A 19796-nucleotide genomic window follows, 5' to 3' on the forward strand; every position below is an offset into this window, starting at 1 on the left:
CAGGAGAATCGCCACCTGGTCCACCACTGCATTGAAGAATGCATGACTGACGCGGTCGAACCCGGTCGAACGCGGTCGAACGCATCTTAAAACGCCTGTTGCCACGGCGATCACATCTCGATATTCACTGAGGGCATTGTGGATGTTATTATCATTACCTAAGGAGGTTTGTTCATGGGAAACACATCGTTGTAACACATGTTTGAGTCAAGTCGTATTCCCCCCATTGGCTTCAGGACTAGTATCAGTAAACCCTTCATGAAAGTTGGGAGCGGGAGCACCGCAGCAGACAAAAGATCCCAATACATGTCTCTCCATCGCAATAACATCAGATTTTGGAAGGTTCTGTAAAATTTGAGCGGTAAGCCGCTCGGCCTGGGAGACTGATTCACTGATTCTTTGGCCACAACTGCAAGGAAGTCGTCAATAGTCGCTTAGACGGCGAGGAGGGTTGCTGTTAAGGCGTCTAGCGTACGATGAATCTCCTGGAAAACATCGGCATTAACTTCCGCACTGGATAGTACTTCTTCATAGAGGTGTCTGTAGTGCCCTGTGAAGACATCAGTGATGGGAGCTTGCGATGTCAGCAGTCGTTCATCAGATAGGTCTAAAGCTGACATTAAGGCCTATCGATGTCGTCGAAAATTTTGAACGATATGTTCACCGCTAATCATATCTTGGCTGCAGCTCGTATAATGGCACGCCGTAAACGGCACCTAATCTTGATTAAATTTTTTGCTTTGATGAGTTTAACTTCTTTTTGATGGTCTGGGGACGGGGGATGGTCGATCAGATCGCGTAGAGCACTATAATAAAAATCAGTTGCGTGGTGGCTCCTCCTGGTATTGGTATTACGGTATCCTACATCTACATCTACATAATACTCCGAAAGCCCCCCTACGATGTATGGCGGGAGGCATCCTGTACCGCTACTAGTCATTTTCCTTCTAGTTTCACTTGCAAATGGAGCGAGAGAAAAACGATTGTCTACTTATATGCCTGCGTATGATCCCAATTTCTCGTATCTTATCTTCGTGGTCCTTACGGTAAATATATGCTGGCGGCAGTATAATGGTTCTGCAGTCAGCTTCAAAGGCCGGTTCTCTAAATTTTCTCTATAGTGGTGCTCGAAAAGAGCTTCGCCTTCCCTACAGGAATTTCCATTTGTGTTCCTGAAGTATCTCCATGACACTTGAATGTCGTTCTAACCTACCAGCAACAAATCTAGCACCCTGCGTCTGAATTGCTTTGATGTTTCCCTTTAATCAGACCTGGCACGGATCCCAAACACTGGAGTAGTACTGAAGAATAGGTCACACTGGCACCCTATATGCGGCCTCTTTTACAGATGAACTACAAATCCTCAAAATTCGCCCTGTAAACCGAAGTCGACCATTCGCCTTTCCCACCACATACTCACACGCTCGTTCGATTTCATATCGCTTTGCATCTTTACGCCCAGACATGTAAATGGCGTGATTATGTTAAGCAGCACACTACTAATGCTGTACTCGAACATTATGGGCTTGTTTTTCCCACTGATCCATATTAACTTGCATTTTTCTATATTTAGAGCAAGATGTCATTCATCACACCAACCAGTTTTGCCTGAGTCATCCTGTATCGTCCTATAGTCACTCAACTTCGATACCATCCCGTACACGACAGCATCATCATCAACAAACAGCCACAGCTTGCTGCTCATTCTGTCCGCCAGATAATTTATGTATATAGTAAATAATTTCGTTTCTATCACATTTTCCTGGGCAATACCGATACCTTTGTCTGTGATGAACCCTCATCATCGAGGACAAAATATTGGGTTCTGTTACAGTCATTAACAGCCTGCAATGGGGCACTGTGACAAATATATACCAACAGGGTGAGTCACCTAAAACTTGCACCGCAAATATTGCGGAAACGGAAAGTACCTATTCACAGAATAGACTGGTAGTCAGGAGCTCGAATTGTTAGTCAATAAACCGAATGTAATAATAGTTATAAAGAGTATTTTTTTTGCAAACATGCACTTTTTAATAGACCAATGCCTACTGACATTAACAAACTAGAAGTAGGACAAAATAATAATTAAATCGACACCCTAGCTGCAAACAGGCGTCGATATACATCATTGGGAACATGTTGAAAATGTGTGCCCCAACTAGGACTCGAACCCAGAATCTGCTACTTACATGGCAGACGCTCTATCCATCTGAGCCACCGAGGGCCCAGAGGATAGTGCGCCTGCAGGGACTTATCCCTTGCACGTTCCCCGTGAGACCCACTTTCCCAACATGTCCACACCACTACATTCGCAGTGCGCCTAATAGATGTTTTTCCATCATACTACGAATGTAGTGGTGTGGACATGTAGGGAATGTGGGTCTCACGCGGAGCGTGCAAGGTATATGTCCCTGAAGGCACACTCTCCTCTGTGTCCTCGGTGGCTCAGATGGATAGAGCGTCTGCCATGTAAGCAGGGGATCACGGGTTAGAGTCCCGTTGGGGCACATATTTTCAACATGTCCCCAATGATGTATACCAACGCTTGCTTGCAGCTAGGGTATCGTTTTAATTATCATTTCATTCTAAAGAAGCTGCATGGTCATCAATGGTATGTGTTATTTCGGGAACAGATACTACCTTCATATACACTCCTGGAAATTGAAATAAGAACACCGTGAATTCATTGTCCCAGAAGGGGAAACTTTATTGACACATTCCTGGGGTCAGATACATCACATGATCACACTGACAGAACCACAGGCACATAGACACAGGCAACAGAGCATGCACAATGTCGGCACTAGTACAGTGTATATCCACCTTTCGCAGCAATGCAGGCTGCTATTCTCCCATGGAGACGATCGTAGAGATGCTGGATGTAGTCCTGTGGAACGGCTTGCCATGCCATTTCCACCTGGCGCCTCAGTTGGACCAGCGTTCGTGCTGGACGTGCAGACCGCGTGAGACGACGCTTCATCCAGTCCCAAACATGCTCAATGGGGGACAGATCCGGAGATCTTGCTGGCCAGGGTAGTTGACTTACACCTTCTAGAGCACGTTGGGTGGCACGGGATACATGCGGACGTGCATTGTCCTGTTGGAACAGCAAGTTCCCTTGCCGGTCTAGGAATGGTAGAACGATGGGTTCGATGACGGTTTGGATGTACCGTGCACTATTCAGTGTCCCCTCGACGATCACCAGTGGTGTACGGCCAGTGTAGGAGATCGCTCCCTACACCATGATGCCGGGTGTTGGCCCTGTGTGCCTCGGTCGTATGCAGTCCTGATTGTGGCGCTCACCTGCACGGCGCCAAACACGCATACGACCATCATTGGCACCAAGGCAGAAGCGACTCTCATCGCTGAAGACGACACGTCTCCATTCGTCCCTCCATTCACGCCTGTCGCGACACCACTGGAGGCGGGCTGCACGATGTTGGGGCGTGAGCGGAAGACGGCCTAACGGTGTGCGGGACCGTAGCCCAGCTTCATGGAGACGGTTGCGAATGGTCCTCGCCGATACCCCAGGAGCAACAGTGTCCCTAATTTGCTGGGAAGTGGCGGTGCGGTCCCCTACGGCACTGCGTCGGATCCTACGGTCTTGGCGTGCATCCGTGCGTCGCTGCGGTCCGGTCCCAGGTCGACGGGCACGTGCACCTTCCGCCGACCACTGGCGACAACATCGATGTACTGTGGAGACCTCACGCCCCACGTGTTGAGCAATTCGGCGGTACGTCCACCCGGCCTCCCGCATGCCCACCATACGCCCTCGCTCAAAGTCCGTCAACTGCACATACGGTTCACGTCCACGCTGTCGCGGCATGCTACCAGTGTTAAAGACTGCGATGGAGCTCCGTATGCCACGGCAAACTGGCTGACACTGACGGCGGCGGTGCACAAATGCTGCGCAGCTAGCGCCATTCGACGGCCAACACCGCGGTTCCTGGTGTGTCCGCTGTGCCGTGCGTGTGATCATTGCTTGTACAGCCCTCTCGCAGTGTCCGGAGCAAGTGTGGTGGGTCTGACACACCGGTGTCAATGTGTTCTTTTTTCCATTTCCAGGAGTGTATAAAAGAAGGGTAAACTAGAATGTCAGTAGTCTTTGTCGCAGGATTCTAGTGAGACTCATTTACGAGATATGGTATTCCTAAAAGTTTTCACACCAACACTTGTATGATAACTCTGGTAGTACAGACTAAAGAACAACACAAGAGAATACGCTAGCTGTGTGGATTCTGGCTAGTAACGAGGCAGCTGACTACCACATGTAGTGTTCAAAATGACCACCGGCAGCAGCAGTACATGCGTCCAGTCTGGTATGAAACGACTGCTGCACATATGCTAACATTTCAGTAGAGATGTCTGAGCAGGCTGCAGTAATAGGTTGTTGCATATCATTGGGTGTAGTTGGTATGTCCGTATAGACCGCGTCTTTCAGCTTTCAGCATAGAAAAAAGTCTACAGGCATCAAATTTGCGCAATAGGCTGGCCAAGGTACAGGTTCTCTTCGTCCAATACAACGGTTTGGAAACAATTCGCAAATACATGGTGTAGTACATAGTGCATTGTGGGTTGAGCAGCCATCATGTTGATACCAAACGTTCCTCCTAGTCTACAGAAGAAAGCCTTTTAGCGTCTGTGGAAGATGGTCTGTGAGGAGGTTGTGATACTTGTGCGCCTTCAGTGTTCAGTCTACGAAAAACCGGCCTATGAGCTGATGGTTCAGTATCCCACAAAACATGTTTACACTCCATGGACGCTGACGTTTCACCTGATGAAGTCAACCGAGATCGTCAACAGACAAACAGCGCATGTTTCGGCGGTTTACCTGGCCATGATTGGTAAACAAGATAGATGATACATCTGGATTACTCTGTCTCCATGGTCATGTACAGAAGTTAACACGATTTTCATAAACGTTTCCATACTGGTCTTGATGGTGAGAGATGTGGTAGGGATGGAACCTATGTCGATGGAGAATGGGTAGGCCACTTGCCTGACTCAGCCACTTTCTTGAGCAATTGCGCGGCACCTAACGTACAGATCAACTGCAACAGCATAAATACGTTAATTTCCGCCTCTTTTGTCGTCACTTGTTTTCTTCTGTTACTATGTGTAAGTGTTACAATACCATTTTCATGTAACTGGTTGAAGAGATTGATAAATAATATCCATACGCCATACAAGAACAAACTGCATTCTTCCTACACACTCCATACACCATGAGCCTGTTGGCTTTTGCTGCACTGGTAAACCCCATCGTTCACTCACGACTTACAACTTGGACTGTAACACACTAACTAAAAAATGGTTCAAATGGCTCTGAGCACTATGGGACTCAACTGCTGAGGTCATTAGTCCCCTAGAACTTAGAACTAGTTAAACCTAACTAACCTAAGGACAGCACAAACATCCATGCCCGTGGCAGGATTCGAACCTGTGACCGTAGCGGTCTTGCGGTTCCAGACTGCAGCGCCTTTAACCGCACGGCCACTTCGGCCGGCTGACACACTAACTGACTAGCAGGTTGCAATGCATTCAACGAACACACAAACACACTAAGCTAACATCATAACATCGTACCTAGCAACGATGCATATTGAATGGCACAAATAAGTGTCAGTTTGAAAACATTTCAGAATACGATATCTCGTAAATGACTCGCAATAGAATCATGCAACAAATACCAATGACATTCCGATTTACCCCACTTATAGTTTGTTAATGTCAATAGGAGTTGTTCCATTTAAAAAAGTGTATGTTTGGACAAAAAATACACTTTCTAATTATTATTACAATCTGTTTATTGGCTAACAATACGAGCCCCTGATTCCAAATCCGTTTTGTGAAAATCATACGTCGATAGCACTTCCCATTTCCACAATATCTGTGGTGCAAGTTTTAGGTGATTCACCCTGTATACGTGCTCCTTGTCCAGGCTGTGAAGGCCCAAGCAGTGTCTACTGGCCGCGGTGTCATCGTCTGCCTTGCGGCTGGCAAAACTGAGTTTGTTACGAAAAAACCAACGAGCTTGTTAGAGCCTCATACAAAGATTTTGTTTGTTACATGTGCGAGAAACGGTGACTTAATGATACAGACCTGTTTACATCCTATAACATGTGTGTGCGGGAGCTAATTTTCAAAAAGGAGTACCATGTTATATAGAAACCTCCTATCGGCCTGAATGTAACGAATGCTTTACTCCAGATGCACGGTAGACTTCTGTTTGTCCTCTTCAGCGCACCAGCTGTATGTAACTGAATAATCACCGTAAATCCATCGTCATTAAGATATTCAGATTCAAGTGTGTGCAGGATGTTTGCGAATAACGTATTGTCGTAGTTAAAATGGTTCAAATGGCTCTGAGCACCATGGGACTTAGCATCAGAGGTCATCAGTCCCCTAGAACTTAGACATCCATGCTCGAGGCAGGATTCGAACCTGCGACCGTAGCGGTTGCGCGGTTCCAGACTGTATCGCCTAGAACCGCTCGGCCACAACGGCCGGCGATTGCCGTAGTTCTGAGGAGCGATAGTGAGTGTATTGTGTAAATTATGGTCATGCTTTAGTTTTCGCTATTAAAGGGGGATAGTGACTGCTCAACTCTGCTTGTCACCACACATTAGAAAACATATTCTAGAGCTCTTACTTCCTCAATGTGTCACGACAATTAATCTTGAGGACTACGAATTCGCCGGGAAAAGAGAATGTTACTGCTTACAGCGTGTTTGAGCAGCTGAAATCTAGAAATGTGTGATGTGCTCTCGGATATTTATATGAAACTGATTAAGAGGTCTCGGCACGTGAACTCTTTTGTTTAGTACATGTTCCCTACACAACCTGTATCATTACTATGTGATATATGTTTTATTTGCAACCCCTAAATATGACAAACAACCGCGTTACTACACAAATCTTAATCCTCCTTCGATCTGGTCATGGGAAAGTTGTAACTGTAAAGCTTATCAACCTCCCATGAAAGCTTTTTGAGCTCAGAGACCAGCCAAACCACAGGATTATCCCCGAAATAAAATTTGCAGCGGCTGAGACTGTAATAATAGGATGAAACAATTTGGTACGCAGCCTCATATGGTACTTGTTTTCCTGTAAAGGTGGTATGTGAGGCTGCAGGGTCACCTTCACAGTGGGTCACAGGAGAGAGGAGGCATTCAAAGCCAGAGTACAATACAAACGGGCATCCATCCTGGTGGTGAGCATTCTTAAACTCTATAAATCTGTATTCCTCAGAAGGCATAATAACACCTACCGGGTCCTTGGAAGCGCAATCTACTTGATACGCCGGTAATAGCTTGTCACGACAATCCATTGATAACATTGGAGGTATGAATTAAACTACGCCTTCAGTCAAAACTTTTTCGTGTTTTATTAACTACACGATTCATTTCGGACCCTGTGGGTCCATCGTCAGGTGTACTTTGTTTTAACACATGTTTTATTTCTTCGCCTGAATGAGGTGAAGTGCATATTCCTGTCACGAAAAGGTTTAAGGTTAGGTTATGAATTTCATAAGTCGAACGCGGAAAATATGCGCAAAATAGTGGAAAATGAACAGTCTGAACTTACCACATAATCCAAGGAAAGCATTTTTAACGTTTTAGTAATGGCAAACATTCTTTTCTCCGTCATTTTCTCACATGTCACCGCAGAGCACCGCATTGCATTTAATGGCGGGATACCGCGGATCATTGATAATCTTGAGGAGCTCCGTTTCCACGACAGGGAGGCACACCCTTAGAAAACTAACAGGGTCACGGTACCCCCCTGCCGGGTCCTCGATCCTTGTGAATGAGATTCGCCCCTCAGAGGTGTCTGCAATGATCAAGTATTCTAACAGTGGTATGTCATCACTGACCTGATGTCCTTCACTAAAAGGACGGAAGAGGGAACTGCCACTAGACACAGGATCTTCTCTATTACTAATACTATAACTACAACTAGTCGGTGGGTTTGGCGAGGTGGACAGGGGTATGTGCTGTACCTCACGTGATTGGCGAACACGTGACAGTGGAGGAGGAGGAGGAGACGATGCGGGGTCAAGCCGCTGTGAGCAGCCTGGTTGCTGCAGCCGTGACCTGCTAGCCAGAGGGACGGCGGTCCATGGATGCCAGAACGGTGCGGCGGTGGCCGCGGCGGGGGTGGGGGTGGTGGCAGCGGTGGCGGCTTCCCGTGCGGTGACTAGCGGCGCTCTTGCCGGCAAAAGCGTGCCGCACAGGACCTCGTTTAGATGTTTTGGTCTCCGCCGCCCCCTGCACCCCAGCCATAGTATATTGCGGGAACTGTTACCCTGACGCAGCCGCTGTAGAAAAATGAACAAAAAAAAAAAAAAAAAAAAAGACAGCTACCTGGCTGCTGCAAGGAAAGAAAGAATGCCCATATGCCCATTATTAGTAAGCAGAGTGAGTATATATTACCTATTTTGCTCTGGATCCTTGGCATCGCCCTCATCCCCTCACTACGACAAAGGTCCTCGTCTCCTCCACCCACTGCGGCATTTCGCCCTCGCCTGAATTGGGGAGGGCTCATCTATTCATCTCCCATATATCGCTTGCAGCATAATGACCTAATAATAAAATCATATACACACAGAAACCAGGGGAAACAAAAATATATATATATTTTTAGAATATACAGAGATCTGAGATGGCTCCTGCACATCTCCAGCTCATATCCCTCCTTTTTTTTCTTTATTGTTATTTTTCACCTCATACAAAAGGTCGGCTGGCAGCGGACAAAGCTATTCCGCTCTTCAGCCACAAGCATACAATAAATGAGACAAGGAAGACAGAAAGTAACAGACTGCTGGTTAAAAACACAGTAGATACAAAAAATTAAAAAACACGAAGCCGTTCACACTCGACGGAAAACACGAAAAACTGTCGGCACTGTGCACAAACACTGATGACTGAGATAGAACAAGTGAACGAAGGAGCGAGGAGGGAGGGAAGGGGGATCGAAGGGAGAGAGGGTGCCCATAGGAACAGACACAGGAAGATGGAGGGAGTATCAAAGTTGGTAGGAGGGGTAGATGGAGGGGAGGAGGGCATCGTCAGGGAGGGAGAGCTGGCGGAAGCCACCTTGGGAGAGGGTATGGAGAGTGGAGAGATGGAGAGCAGGTGGGACGTGGAAATACAGGCGCGGCATCGGACGGGGGCGGGAGAGGATGGGAGAGACAAGCGGGTGAGGAGGATCGAGTTTACGGGAGGTTTAAAGGATCCGTATGCGTTCCAGGAAAAGGAGGAGGTGGGGGAACGGAATACGGTCGTACAGGATGTGCATGATGGAGGGGAGACAGATGCGAGGCGGAGAGCATGGCGTTCTAGGATCTGAAGGGATTTGTAAAAGCTAGGTGGAGCGGAGATACAGGCAAGGTGGGCGTAGCAGAGGATAGGGAGGATTAGGGATTTATAGGTGTGGAGTATGGTGGAGAGGTCCAGACCCAATGTACGGCCAGAAAGGAGCTTGAGGAGACGGAGTCGGGAGCGTGCCTTGGCTTGGATAGTCCGGAGGTGGCGGGTCCAGGAGAGGCGATGGTCAAGGGTGACGCCAAGGTACTTAAGGGTGGGGGTGAGGGCGATAGGACGGCCATAGACGGTGACATAGAAATCGAGGAGGCGGAAGGAAGGAGTGGTTTTGCCTACTATGATCGCCTGGGTTTAGGAAGGATTGACCTTAAGCAACCACTGGTTGCACCAAGATGGGACTGGAGAAGGCGTTGGGAGCGCTGCAGGGTGGGGGTGAGGGCAAGGAAGGCGGTGTCATCGGCGTACTGGAGAAGGTGGACGGGGGGTGAAGGCGGCGGCATGTCCGCTGTATAAAAGAGGTACAGAAGAGGGCAAAGGACGGAACCTTGGGGCACACAGGCGGAGGGGAAGAAGGTGTAGGTATCCGTGTTATGGATGGGATATCCCTCCCTGTCCATCTTCTTCATATGCCAAGAAATCATCTAAACCAACAAAGAACACGCACCATATTACATATACGATGAAATTTAATTACCTATTCACAGTACCCCCCCCCCCCCCCCCATGAACCATGGACCTTGGCGTTGGTGGGGAGGCTTGCGTGCCTCAGCGATACAGATAGCCGTACCGTAGGTACAACCACAACGGAGGGGTATCTGTTGAGAGGCCAGACAAACGTGTGGTTCCTGAAGAGGGGCAGCAGCCTTTTCAGTAGTTGCAAGGGCAACAGTCTGGATGATTGACTGATCTGGCCTTGTAACAATAACCAAAACGGCCTTGCTGTGCTGGTACTGCGAACGGCTGAAAGCAAGGGGAAACTACAGCCGTAATTTTTCCCGAGGGCATGCAGCTTTACTGTATGATTAAATGATGATGGCGTCCTCTTGGGTAAAATATTCCGGAGGTAAAATAGTCCCCCATTCGGATCTCCGGGCGGGGACTACTCAAGAGGATGTCGTTATCAGGAGAAAGAAAACTGGCGTTCTACGGATCGGAGCGTGGAATGTCAGGTCTCTTAATTGGGCAGGTAGGTTAGAAAATTTGAAAAGGGAAATGGATAGGTTACAGTTAGATATAGTGGGAATTAGTGAAGTTCGGTGGCAGGAGGAACAAGACTTCTGGTCAGGTGATTACAGGGTTATAAATACAAAATCAAATAGGGGTAATGCAGGAGTAGGTTTAATAATGAATAAAAAAATAGGAGTGCGGGTTAGCTACTACAAACAGCTTAGTGAACGCATTATTGTGGCCAAGATAGATACGAAGCCCACAACTACTACAGTAGTACAAGTTTATATGCCAACTATCTCTGCAGATGACGAAGAAATTGAAGAAATGTATGATGAAATAAAAGAAATTATTCAGATAGTGAAGGGAGACGAAAATTTAATAGTCATGGGTGACTGGAATTCGAGTGTAGGAAAAGGGAGAGAAGGAAACGTAGTAGGTGAATATGGATTGGGGCTAAGAAATGAAAGAGGAAGCCGCCTGGTAGAATTTTGCACAGAGCACAACTTAATCATAGCTAACACTTGGTTTAAGAACCATGATAGAAGGTTGTATACATGGAAGAACCCTGGAGATACCAGAAGGTTTCAGATAGATTATATAATGGTAAGACAGAGATTTAGGAACCAGGTTTTAAATTGTAAGACATTTCCAGGGGCAGATGTGGACTCTGACCACAATCTATTGGTTACGACCTGTAGATTAAAACTGAAGAAACTGCAAAAAGGTGGGAATTTAAGGAGATGGGACCTGGATAAACTGAAAGAACCAGAGGTTGTACAGAGTTTCAGGGAGAGCATAAGGGAACAACTGACAGGAATGGGGGAAAGAAATACAGTAGAAGAAGAATGGGTAGCTTTGAGGGATGAAGTAGTGAAGGCAGCAGACGATCAAGTAGGTAAAAAGACGAGGACTAGTAGAAATCCTTGGGTAACAGAAGAAATATTGAATTTAATTGATGAAAGGAGAAAATATAAAAATGCAGTAAATGAAGCAGGCAAAAAGGAATACAAACGTCTCAAAAATGAGACCGACAGGAAGTGCAAAATGGCTAAGCAGGGATGGCTAGAGGACAAATGTAAGGATGTAGAGGCTTATCTCACTAGGGGTAAGATAGATACTGCCTACAGGAAAATTAAAGAGACCTTTGGAGATAAGAGAACCACTTGTATGAACATCAAGAGCTCAGATGGAAACCCAGTTCTAAGCAAAGAAGAGAAATCAGAAAGGTGGAAGGAGTATATAGAGGGTTTATACAAGGGCGATGTACTTGAGGACAATATTATGGAAATGGAAGAGGATGTAGATGAAGATGAAATGGGAGATACGATACTGCGTGAAGAGTTTGACAGAACACTGAAAGACATGAGTCGAAACAAGGCCCCCGGAGTAGACAACATTCCATTGGAACTACTGACGGCCTTGGGAGAGCCAGTCCTGACAAAACTCTACCATCTGGTGAGCAAGATGTATGAAACAGGTGAAATACCCTCAGACTTCAAGAAGAATATAATAATTCCAATCCCAAAGAAAGCAGGTGTTGACAGATGTGAGAATTACCGAACAATCAGTTTAATAAGCCACAGCTGCAAAATACTAATACGAATTCTTTACAGACGAATGGAAAAACTAGTAGAAGCTGCCCTCGGGGAAGATCAGTTTGGATTCCGTAGAAATACTGGAACACGTGAGGCAATACTGACCTTACGACTTATCTTAGAAGAAAGATTAAGGAAAGGCAAACCTACATTTCTAGCATTTGTAGACTTAGAGAAAGCTTTTGACAATGTTGACTGGAATACTCTCTTTCAAATTCTAAAGGTGACAGGGGTAAAATACAGGGAGCGAAAGGCTATTTACAATTTGTACAGAAACCAGATGGCAGTTATAAGAGTCGAGGAACATGAAAGGGAAGCAGTGGTTGGGAAGGGAGTAAGACAGGGTTGTAGCCTCTCCCCGATGTTATTCAATCTGTATATTGAGCAAGCAATAAAGGAAACAAAAGAAAAATTCGGAGTAGGTATTAAAATCCATGGAGAAAAAATAAAAACTTTGAGGTTCGCCGATGACATTGTAATTCTGTCAGAGACAGCAGAGGACTTGGAAGAGCAGTTGAACGGAATGGATGGTGTCTTGAAGGGAGGATATAAGATGAACATCAACAAAAGCAAAACGAGGATAATGGAATGTAGTCGAATTAAGTCGGGTGATGTTGAGGGAATTAGATTAGGAAATGAGACACTTAAAGTAGTAAAGGAGTTTTGCTATTTGGGGAGCAAAATAACTGATGATGGTCGAAGTAGAGAGGATATAAAATGTAGACTGGCAATGGCAAGGAAAGCGTTTCTGAAGAAGAGAAATTTGTTAACATCGAGTATAGATTTAAGTGTCAGGAAGTCATTTCTGAAAGTATTTGTATGGAGTGTAGCCATGTATGGAAGTGAAACATGGACGGTAAATAGTTTGGACAAGAAGAGAATAGAAGCTTTCGAAATGTGGTGCTACAGAAGAATGCTGAATATTAGATGGGTAGATCACATAACTAATGAGGAGGTACTGAATAGGATTGGGGAGAAGAGAAGGTTGTGGCACAACTTGACCAGAAGAAGGGATCGGTTGGTAGGACATGTTCTGAGGCATCAAGGGATCACCAATTTAGTATTGGAGGGCAGCGCGGAGGGTAAAAATCGTAGGGGGAGACCAAGAGATGAATACACTAAGCAGATTCAGAAGGATGTAGGTTGCAGTAAGTACTGGGAGATGAAGAAGCTTGCACAGGATAAAGTAACATGGAGAGCTGCATCAAACCAGTCTCAGGACTGAAGACCACAACAACAACAACAACAACATTCACAGTACCACGGAAATGGAAAAAAAATTAATGGATATATACAGGGCGGTCCATTGATCGTGACCAGGCCAAATATCTCACGAAATAAGCTTCAAGCGAAAAAACTACAAAGACCGAAACTTGTCTAGCTTGAAGGGGGAAGCCAGATGGTGCCATGGTTGGCCCGCTAGATGGCGTTGCCATAGGTCAAACGCATATCAACTGCGTTTTTTAAAAATAGGAACCCCCATTTTTACTACATATTCGTGTAGTACGTAAAGAAATATGAATGTTTTAGTTGGACCAGTTTTTTCGCTTTGTGATAGATGGCGCTGTAATAGTCACAAACATAAGGGCTCACAATTTTAGACGAACAGCTGGTAACAGGTAGGTTTTTTAAATTAGAATACAGAACGTAGGTACGTTTGAACATTTTATTTCGGTTGCTCCATTGTGATACATGTACCTTCGTGAACTTATCATTTCTGAGAACGCATGCTGTTACAACGTGATTACCTGTAAATACCACATTAATGCAACAAACGCTCAAAATGATGTCCGTCAACATCAATGCATTTGGCAGCGCGTGTAACGACATTCCTCTCAACAGCGAGTATTTCGCCTTCTGTAATGTTCACACATGCATTGACAATGCGCTGACGCATGTTGTCAGACGTTGTCGGTGGATCACAATAGCAAATATCCTTCAACTTTCCTCACAGAAAGAAATCCGGGGACGTCAGATCCGGTGAACGTGAGGGCCATGGTATGGTGCTTCGACGACCAATGCACCTGTCGTGAAATATGCTATTCAATACCGCTTCAACCGCAAGCGATCTACACTCCTGGAAATGGAAAAAAGAACACATTGACACCGGTGTGTCAGACCCACCATACTTGCTCCGGACACTGCGAGAGGGCTGTACAAGCAATGATCACACGCACGGCACAGCGGACACACCAGGAACCGCGGTGTTGGCCGTCGAATGGCGCTAGCTGCGCAGCATTTGTGCACCGCCGCCGTCAGTGTCAGCCAGTTTGCCGTGGCATACCGAGCTCCATCGCAGTCTTTAACACTGGTAGCATGCCGCGACAGCGTGGACGTGAACCGTATGTGCAGTTGACGGACTTTGAGCGAAGGCGTATAGTGGGCATGCGGGAGGCCGGGTGGACGTACCGCCGAATTGCTCAACACGTGGGGCGTGAGGTCTCCACAGTACATCGATGTTGTCGCCAGTGGTCGGCGGAAGGTGCACGTGCCCGTCGACCTGGGACCGGACCGCAGCGACGCACGGATGCACGCCAAGACCGTAGGATCCTACGCAGTGCCGTAGGGGACCGCACCGCCACTTCCCAGCAAATTAGGGACACTGTTGCTCCTGGGGTATCGGCGAGGACCATTCGCAACCGTCTCCATGAAGCTGGGCTACGGTCCCGCACACCGTTAGGCCGTCCTCCGCTCACGCCCCAACATCGTGCAGCCCGCCTCCAGTGGTGTCGCGACAGGCGTGAATGGAGGGACGAATGGAGACGTGTCGTCTTCAGCGATGAGAGTCGCTTCTGCCTTGGTGCCAATGATGGTCGTATGCGTGTTTGGCGCCGTGCAGGTGAGCGCCACAATCAGGACTGCATACGACCGAGGCACACAGGGCCAACACCCGGCATCATGGTGTGGGGAGCGATCTCCTACACTGGCCGTACACCACTGGTGATCGTCGAGGGGACACTGAATAGTGCACGGTACATCCAAACCGTCATCGAACCCATCGTTCTACCATTCCTAGACCGGCAAGGGAACTTGCTGTTCCAACAGGACAATGCACGTCCGCATGTATCCCGTGCCACCCAACGTGCTCTAGAAGGTGTAAGTCAACTACCCTGGCCAGCAAGATCTCCGGATCTGTCCCCCATTGAGCATGTTTGGGACTGGATGAAGCGTCGTCTCACGCGGTCTGCACGTCCAGCACGAACGCTGGTCCAACTGAGGCGCCAGGTGGAAATGGCATGGCAAGCCGTTCCACAGGACTACATCCAGCATCTCTACGATCGTCTCCATGGGAGAATAGCAGCCTGCATTGCTGCGAAAGGTGGATATACACTGTACTAGTGCCGACATTGTGCATGCTCTGTTGCCTGTGTCTATGTGCCTGTGGTTCTGTCAGTGTGATCATGTGATGTATCTGACCCCAGGAATGTGTCAATAAAGTTTCCCCTTCCTGGGACAATGAATTCACGGTGTTCTTATTTCAATTTCCAGGAGTGTATGTGCCGGACACCCATCGTGTTCGAAGTACATCGCCATTCTGTCATGCAGTGAAACATCTTGTAGTAACATCGGTAGAACATTACGTAGGAAATCAGCATACATTGCACCATTTAGATTGTCATCGATAAAATGCCGCACCATACATTAACCCGGCAAGGTCGCTGATGTTCCACTTGCCGCAGCCATCGCGTATTTTCTGTTGCCCAATAGTGCGTATTATGCCGGTTTAAGTTTCCGCTGTTGGTGAATGATACTTCGTCGCTAAATAGAACAAGTGCAAAAAATCTGCCATCACCCCGTAATTTCTCTTGTGCACAGTGGCAGAACTGTACACGACGTTCAAAGTTGTCGCTATGCAATTCCTGGTGCATAGAAATATGGTACGGGTGCAATCGATGTTGATGTAGCATTCTAAACACCGACGTTTTTGAGATTCCCGATTCTCGCGCAATTTGTCTGCTACTGATGTGTGGATTAGCCGCGACAGCAGCTAAAACACCTACTTGGGCATCATCATTTGTTGCAGGTCGCGGTTGACGTTTCACATGTGGCTGAACACTTTCTGTTTCCTTAAATAACGTAACTATTTGGCAAACGGTCAGGACACTTGGATGATGTCGTCCAGGATACCGAGCAGCATACATAGCACACGCCCGTTGAGCATTTTTGATCACAATAGCCATACATCAACACGATATCGACCTTTTCCGCAGTTGGTAAACGGTCCATTTTAACACGAGTAATGTATCACGAAGCAAATACTGTCCGCACTGGCGGAAAGTTACGTGATACCACGTAATTAGACGTTTGTGACTATTACAGGGCCATCTATCACAAAGCAAAAAAGTGGTATAGCGAAAACATTCACATTTATAAACGTACTACACGTATATGTGTAAGGTGTCAGGCAAATCCAACACCTTCCATGAAAACCCTGACATGATAGCAAATCCGACAGTATGTCACATAGTTCCGAATAAATCCTGATATGAAATTAACCAAAGTAATACGATCAACGAGTGAGGAAATGGAATACCACAGAATAACACAAGAACGCCTAAATGCATGTCATACCTTCTCACCGTGAAACAGACGCAGTTCCGAGGGGAGAAACGAGAACAGAAGTCGAGAACAGAATCGTGTAGGCTAGGAGGCCCTACGATAAGGGACGGACACCCACGTTGCCAGCCGACCGCCAAGACCACCCCCAGCCCATGTTAAAAGATAGAGCCCTCCAGAAGAACAGTATAGATCTTACGATAACACTAAAAGGGCCACACCAGCTGAAAGTTATAGCGTGAGACCATATGTGTCTCTGTTACGTTGCAAACATTAAAAACATTGCCCCACCATGAAAAGTATAATGTTTCTCATTGGATAGACAGAAGTTTTGTAGGCGGAGCTTAAGGTTAACATTGAGACTCTGGTTGGTCAGTCAGATGTGATAGTGGCTGACGACCCTTTTCTTCAACCAGCTTCGGTAAATTGTAGTAAGGAGGGGTTAGAGGAGAGTTGCTTCCGAGACGGCGAGGTGTGTGGAGCTGCGCCACCCGCCGACCCCTGACGCTGCCTAACCAACGACAAGGTAATGAACGCATGCGATGCCGCATAAGGCTTCACTCAGAACAGCAGAAGTCTCATCTGTTACACCTACTTTTTGCATAATACTAATGTCGATCGTCAATTAAACTTTGCGGTATTCACATTTGCTATTAGAAGTTAATATCTGAAATGTGATGATTTTTCTGTTATGTAATTATTGAGAAGCCACATCAGCCACTGTAATTTACGACAAGTTAAATAAGTAATTAAAGATAATTGAGGGTCACTGTAGACCATTTTCATAGTTTTCTCTTTTATGAAACTTAATTTAAACCTAGATTATAGATGTGATATAGCATAGGTCATTCTTCGATCCATTGTAGAACTTGGAAACCCATTCAGGGGATATTCGTTCACATTTTTGTTGAACGCAGTTGGTTTTTATCATCCTGTATTAAAGTATTTCCTTTTATCAATAGTGCAATTTATAATGAATATTTTGTGAGTAGAATAAAAATTCCAATGCAATACTTAGCTGCTTTTTCGACGTTATTTTACAGCTAACTAAAAATAGGAAAGCCTTGAACCCCTTCCACTAAATTTAGTTAGTATTAAGATTCTTTTACAGGGAGTGCAGTGGAGCTGACGCTAAAATAATTAAGTGTTTGATTATATCATCGCTAGTCTCACTGAAGTCTTCTGAACTCTACTAGCCATGTGTGGTCTGGCGTCTCGTTACCAGCAACAGGTTCCAGGTTCAAACTAGTCAATTCCCTAAAAAACACGCTCAGAGCGTCGTTGCGCGAAAGTGGTAGGGAGACACGACTTAGAACAAACAGACACCACGCAGAATGTTAGATATGTAATAAAAATGGGGGTTCCTATTTTAAAAAAACGCAGTTATTATCCGTTTGACCTATGGCAGCGCCGTCTAGCGGGCCAACCATAGCGCCATCTGGTTTCCCCCTTCAAGCTAGACGAGTTTCGTTCTTTGTAGTTTTTTCGTTTGATGGTTATTTCGTGAGATATTTGGCCCGGTCACTACCAATGAACCACCCTGTATACTCAAACAACAAGAAATTCATAGTGAAAAGACCAGAAATAACGTTTTATCGTTTTTGATCCTCTAAGTCATCTGTAACAACACCAGAGACAACAAATTACGTAATCGATGAAATTTTTTAGAAAGAAACTACTTATACACAACATATACTGCAACAATACGAAATTCTTAGTGAAGAAGTAACATTATTCGATTTTTAGCCATCTAAATCATCTACAACTACCTCAGACTCATTGGTCGCAACACATACATATACAAAGAGATATATATACTACTTACGATGATATTTCTGCTGCTGTTGGAGTCATGCCACTGCTGCTGCTGGTGCAGCTGAAACTGCTGTTGTTGTTGCCACTGCTGTTGCTGTTGCCTCTCAGCTTCTTCAGTTACCCGCTGGATATATGTTGAAACAATAGGACGTGTATTCAATACGAAATTTCTGGTGAAAGAAAAGTTACAATTATCGATTTTGATCTCTCGAAATTATCTCCAGGCTCGATTGTCACACCAGCACTACAATGATGGAGTATACACTTACAATGCTGCCGATGCTGTTGCTGTTGCTGCAGCAGCTGCTGCCACTATCTCTGCTGTTGCAACACATGGATCATTTCATCCACTATTTTGTGTTGGTGGATATGCGCTGAAACAATAAGAAGACGAAATGTATTCAATACTACGAAATTCTAAGTGGAAGAGAAAAGTTACAGTTACCGATTTGAATCTATACTTACCACGTAATTTCCCATTCTGCTCTAACGGTCTCTGCGGTTTGCCGCCACTGGCACTGCCGTCGATGCTTGATGCTGCTGCTGAACGTTTTTTTTTTTTCACCTAAACCGGTAACACGCAAGCAAAAAGGAAGTAAACTGACGCGCACGAACGAGAGCAACACGATCGACCTCACACTACGGTGGCTGACGACAGAATGAGGGCGACTGGGGTTGGAGTGATATTTATATACCTTCTGCCCCCTCCACCCATTACTTCCTTCAAGGAGCCAATAGGTACGCAACATTCCACCCCACCAGCAGGTGAATGCTGGACTGACCGTCCTGGACAGGTCGGTGCCGGTCTGACTATGCTGGACAAGTCTGTGCCGGTCTGCGAGCACTGCCTGTGTTCTGCTGGTTGTAGGATTTTTGCTGTTCGACAAAAGCGAACGTAAGATTAAACGTAGGTAACGCTCGCCCTCATTTCACGAAAGCTTTACGTTCACCTTCCTATGCATGTAGAGCTGTCATATTTTCTGTCTGACAAACCGGAACATTTCTCTCAGATTCACTAAAAATGGACTTAATTTGGGGAGGAGAAATCGGGCAAAGAGGGCTACTTCTCTTAAGCTTAAAAAAGTAAAATATTGAAGGAAATATTGCTTTTAGTTGCGAACAGCTGCAGCTATATATAAAAAAAAGGAACTTTGAAAGATCACTGTGCATTTGTTCGACAGTGTCGGGCGCTAACAATTATTTCACAGTTGCTGTTGATTTTGTTATGTCCAACGTCACTCTTTTTTGCGGCTTCGCAAACATTAAACAGTTAGCTTAGCGTGAAAGTATAGGTCACCGATTTCAGGGACAAGATGGTGTTTAACGGTAT

The sequence above is a fragment of the Schistocerca nitens genome, chromosome 3, assembly GCF_023898315.1.
Source record: "Schistocerca nitens isolate TAMUIC-IGC-003100 chromosome 3, iqSchNite1.1, whole genome shotgun sequence".
Taxonomy (NCBI): domain Eukaryota; kingdom Metazoa; phylum Arthropoda; class Insecta; order Orthoptera; family Acrididae; genus Schistocerca; species Schistocerca nitens.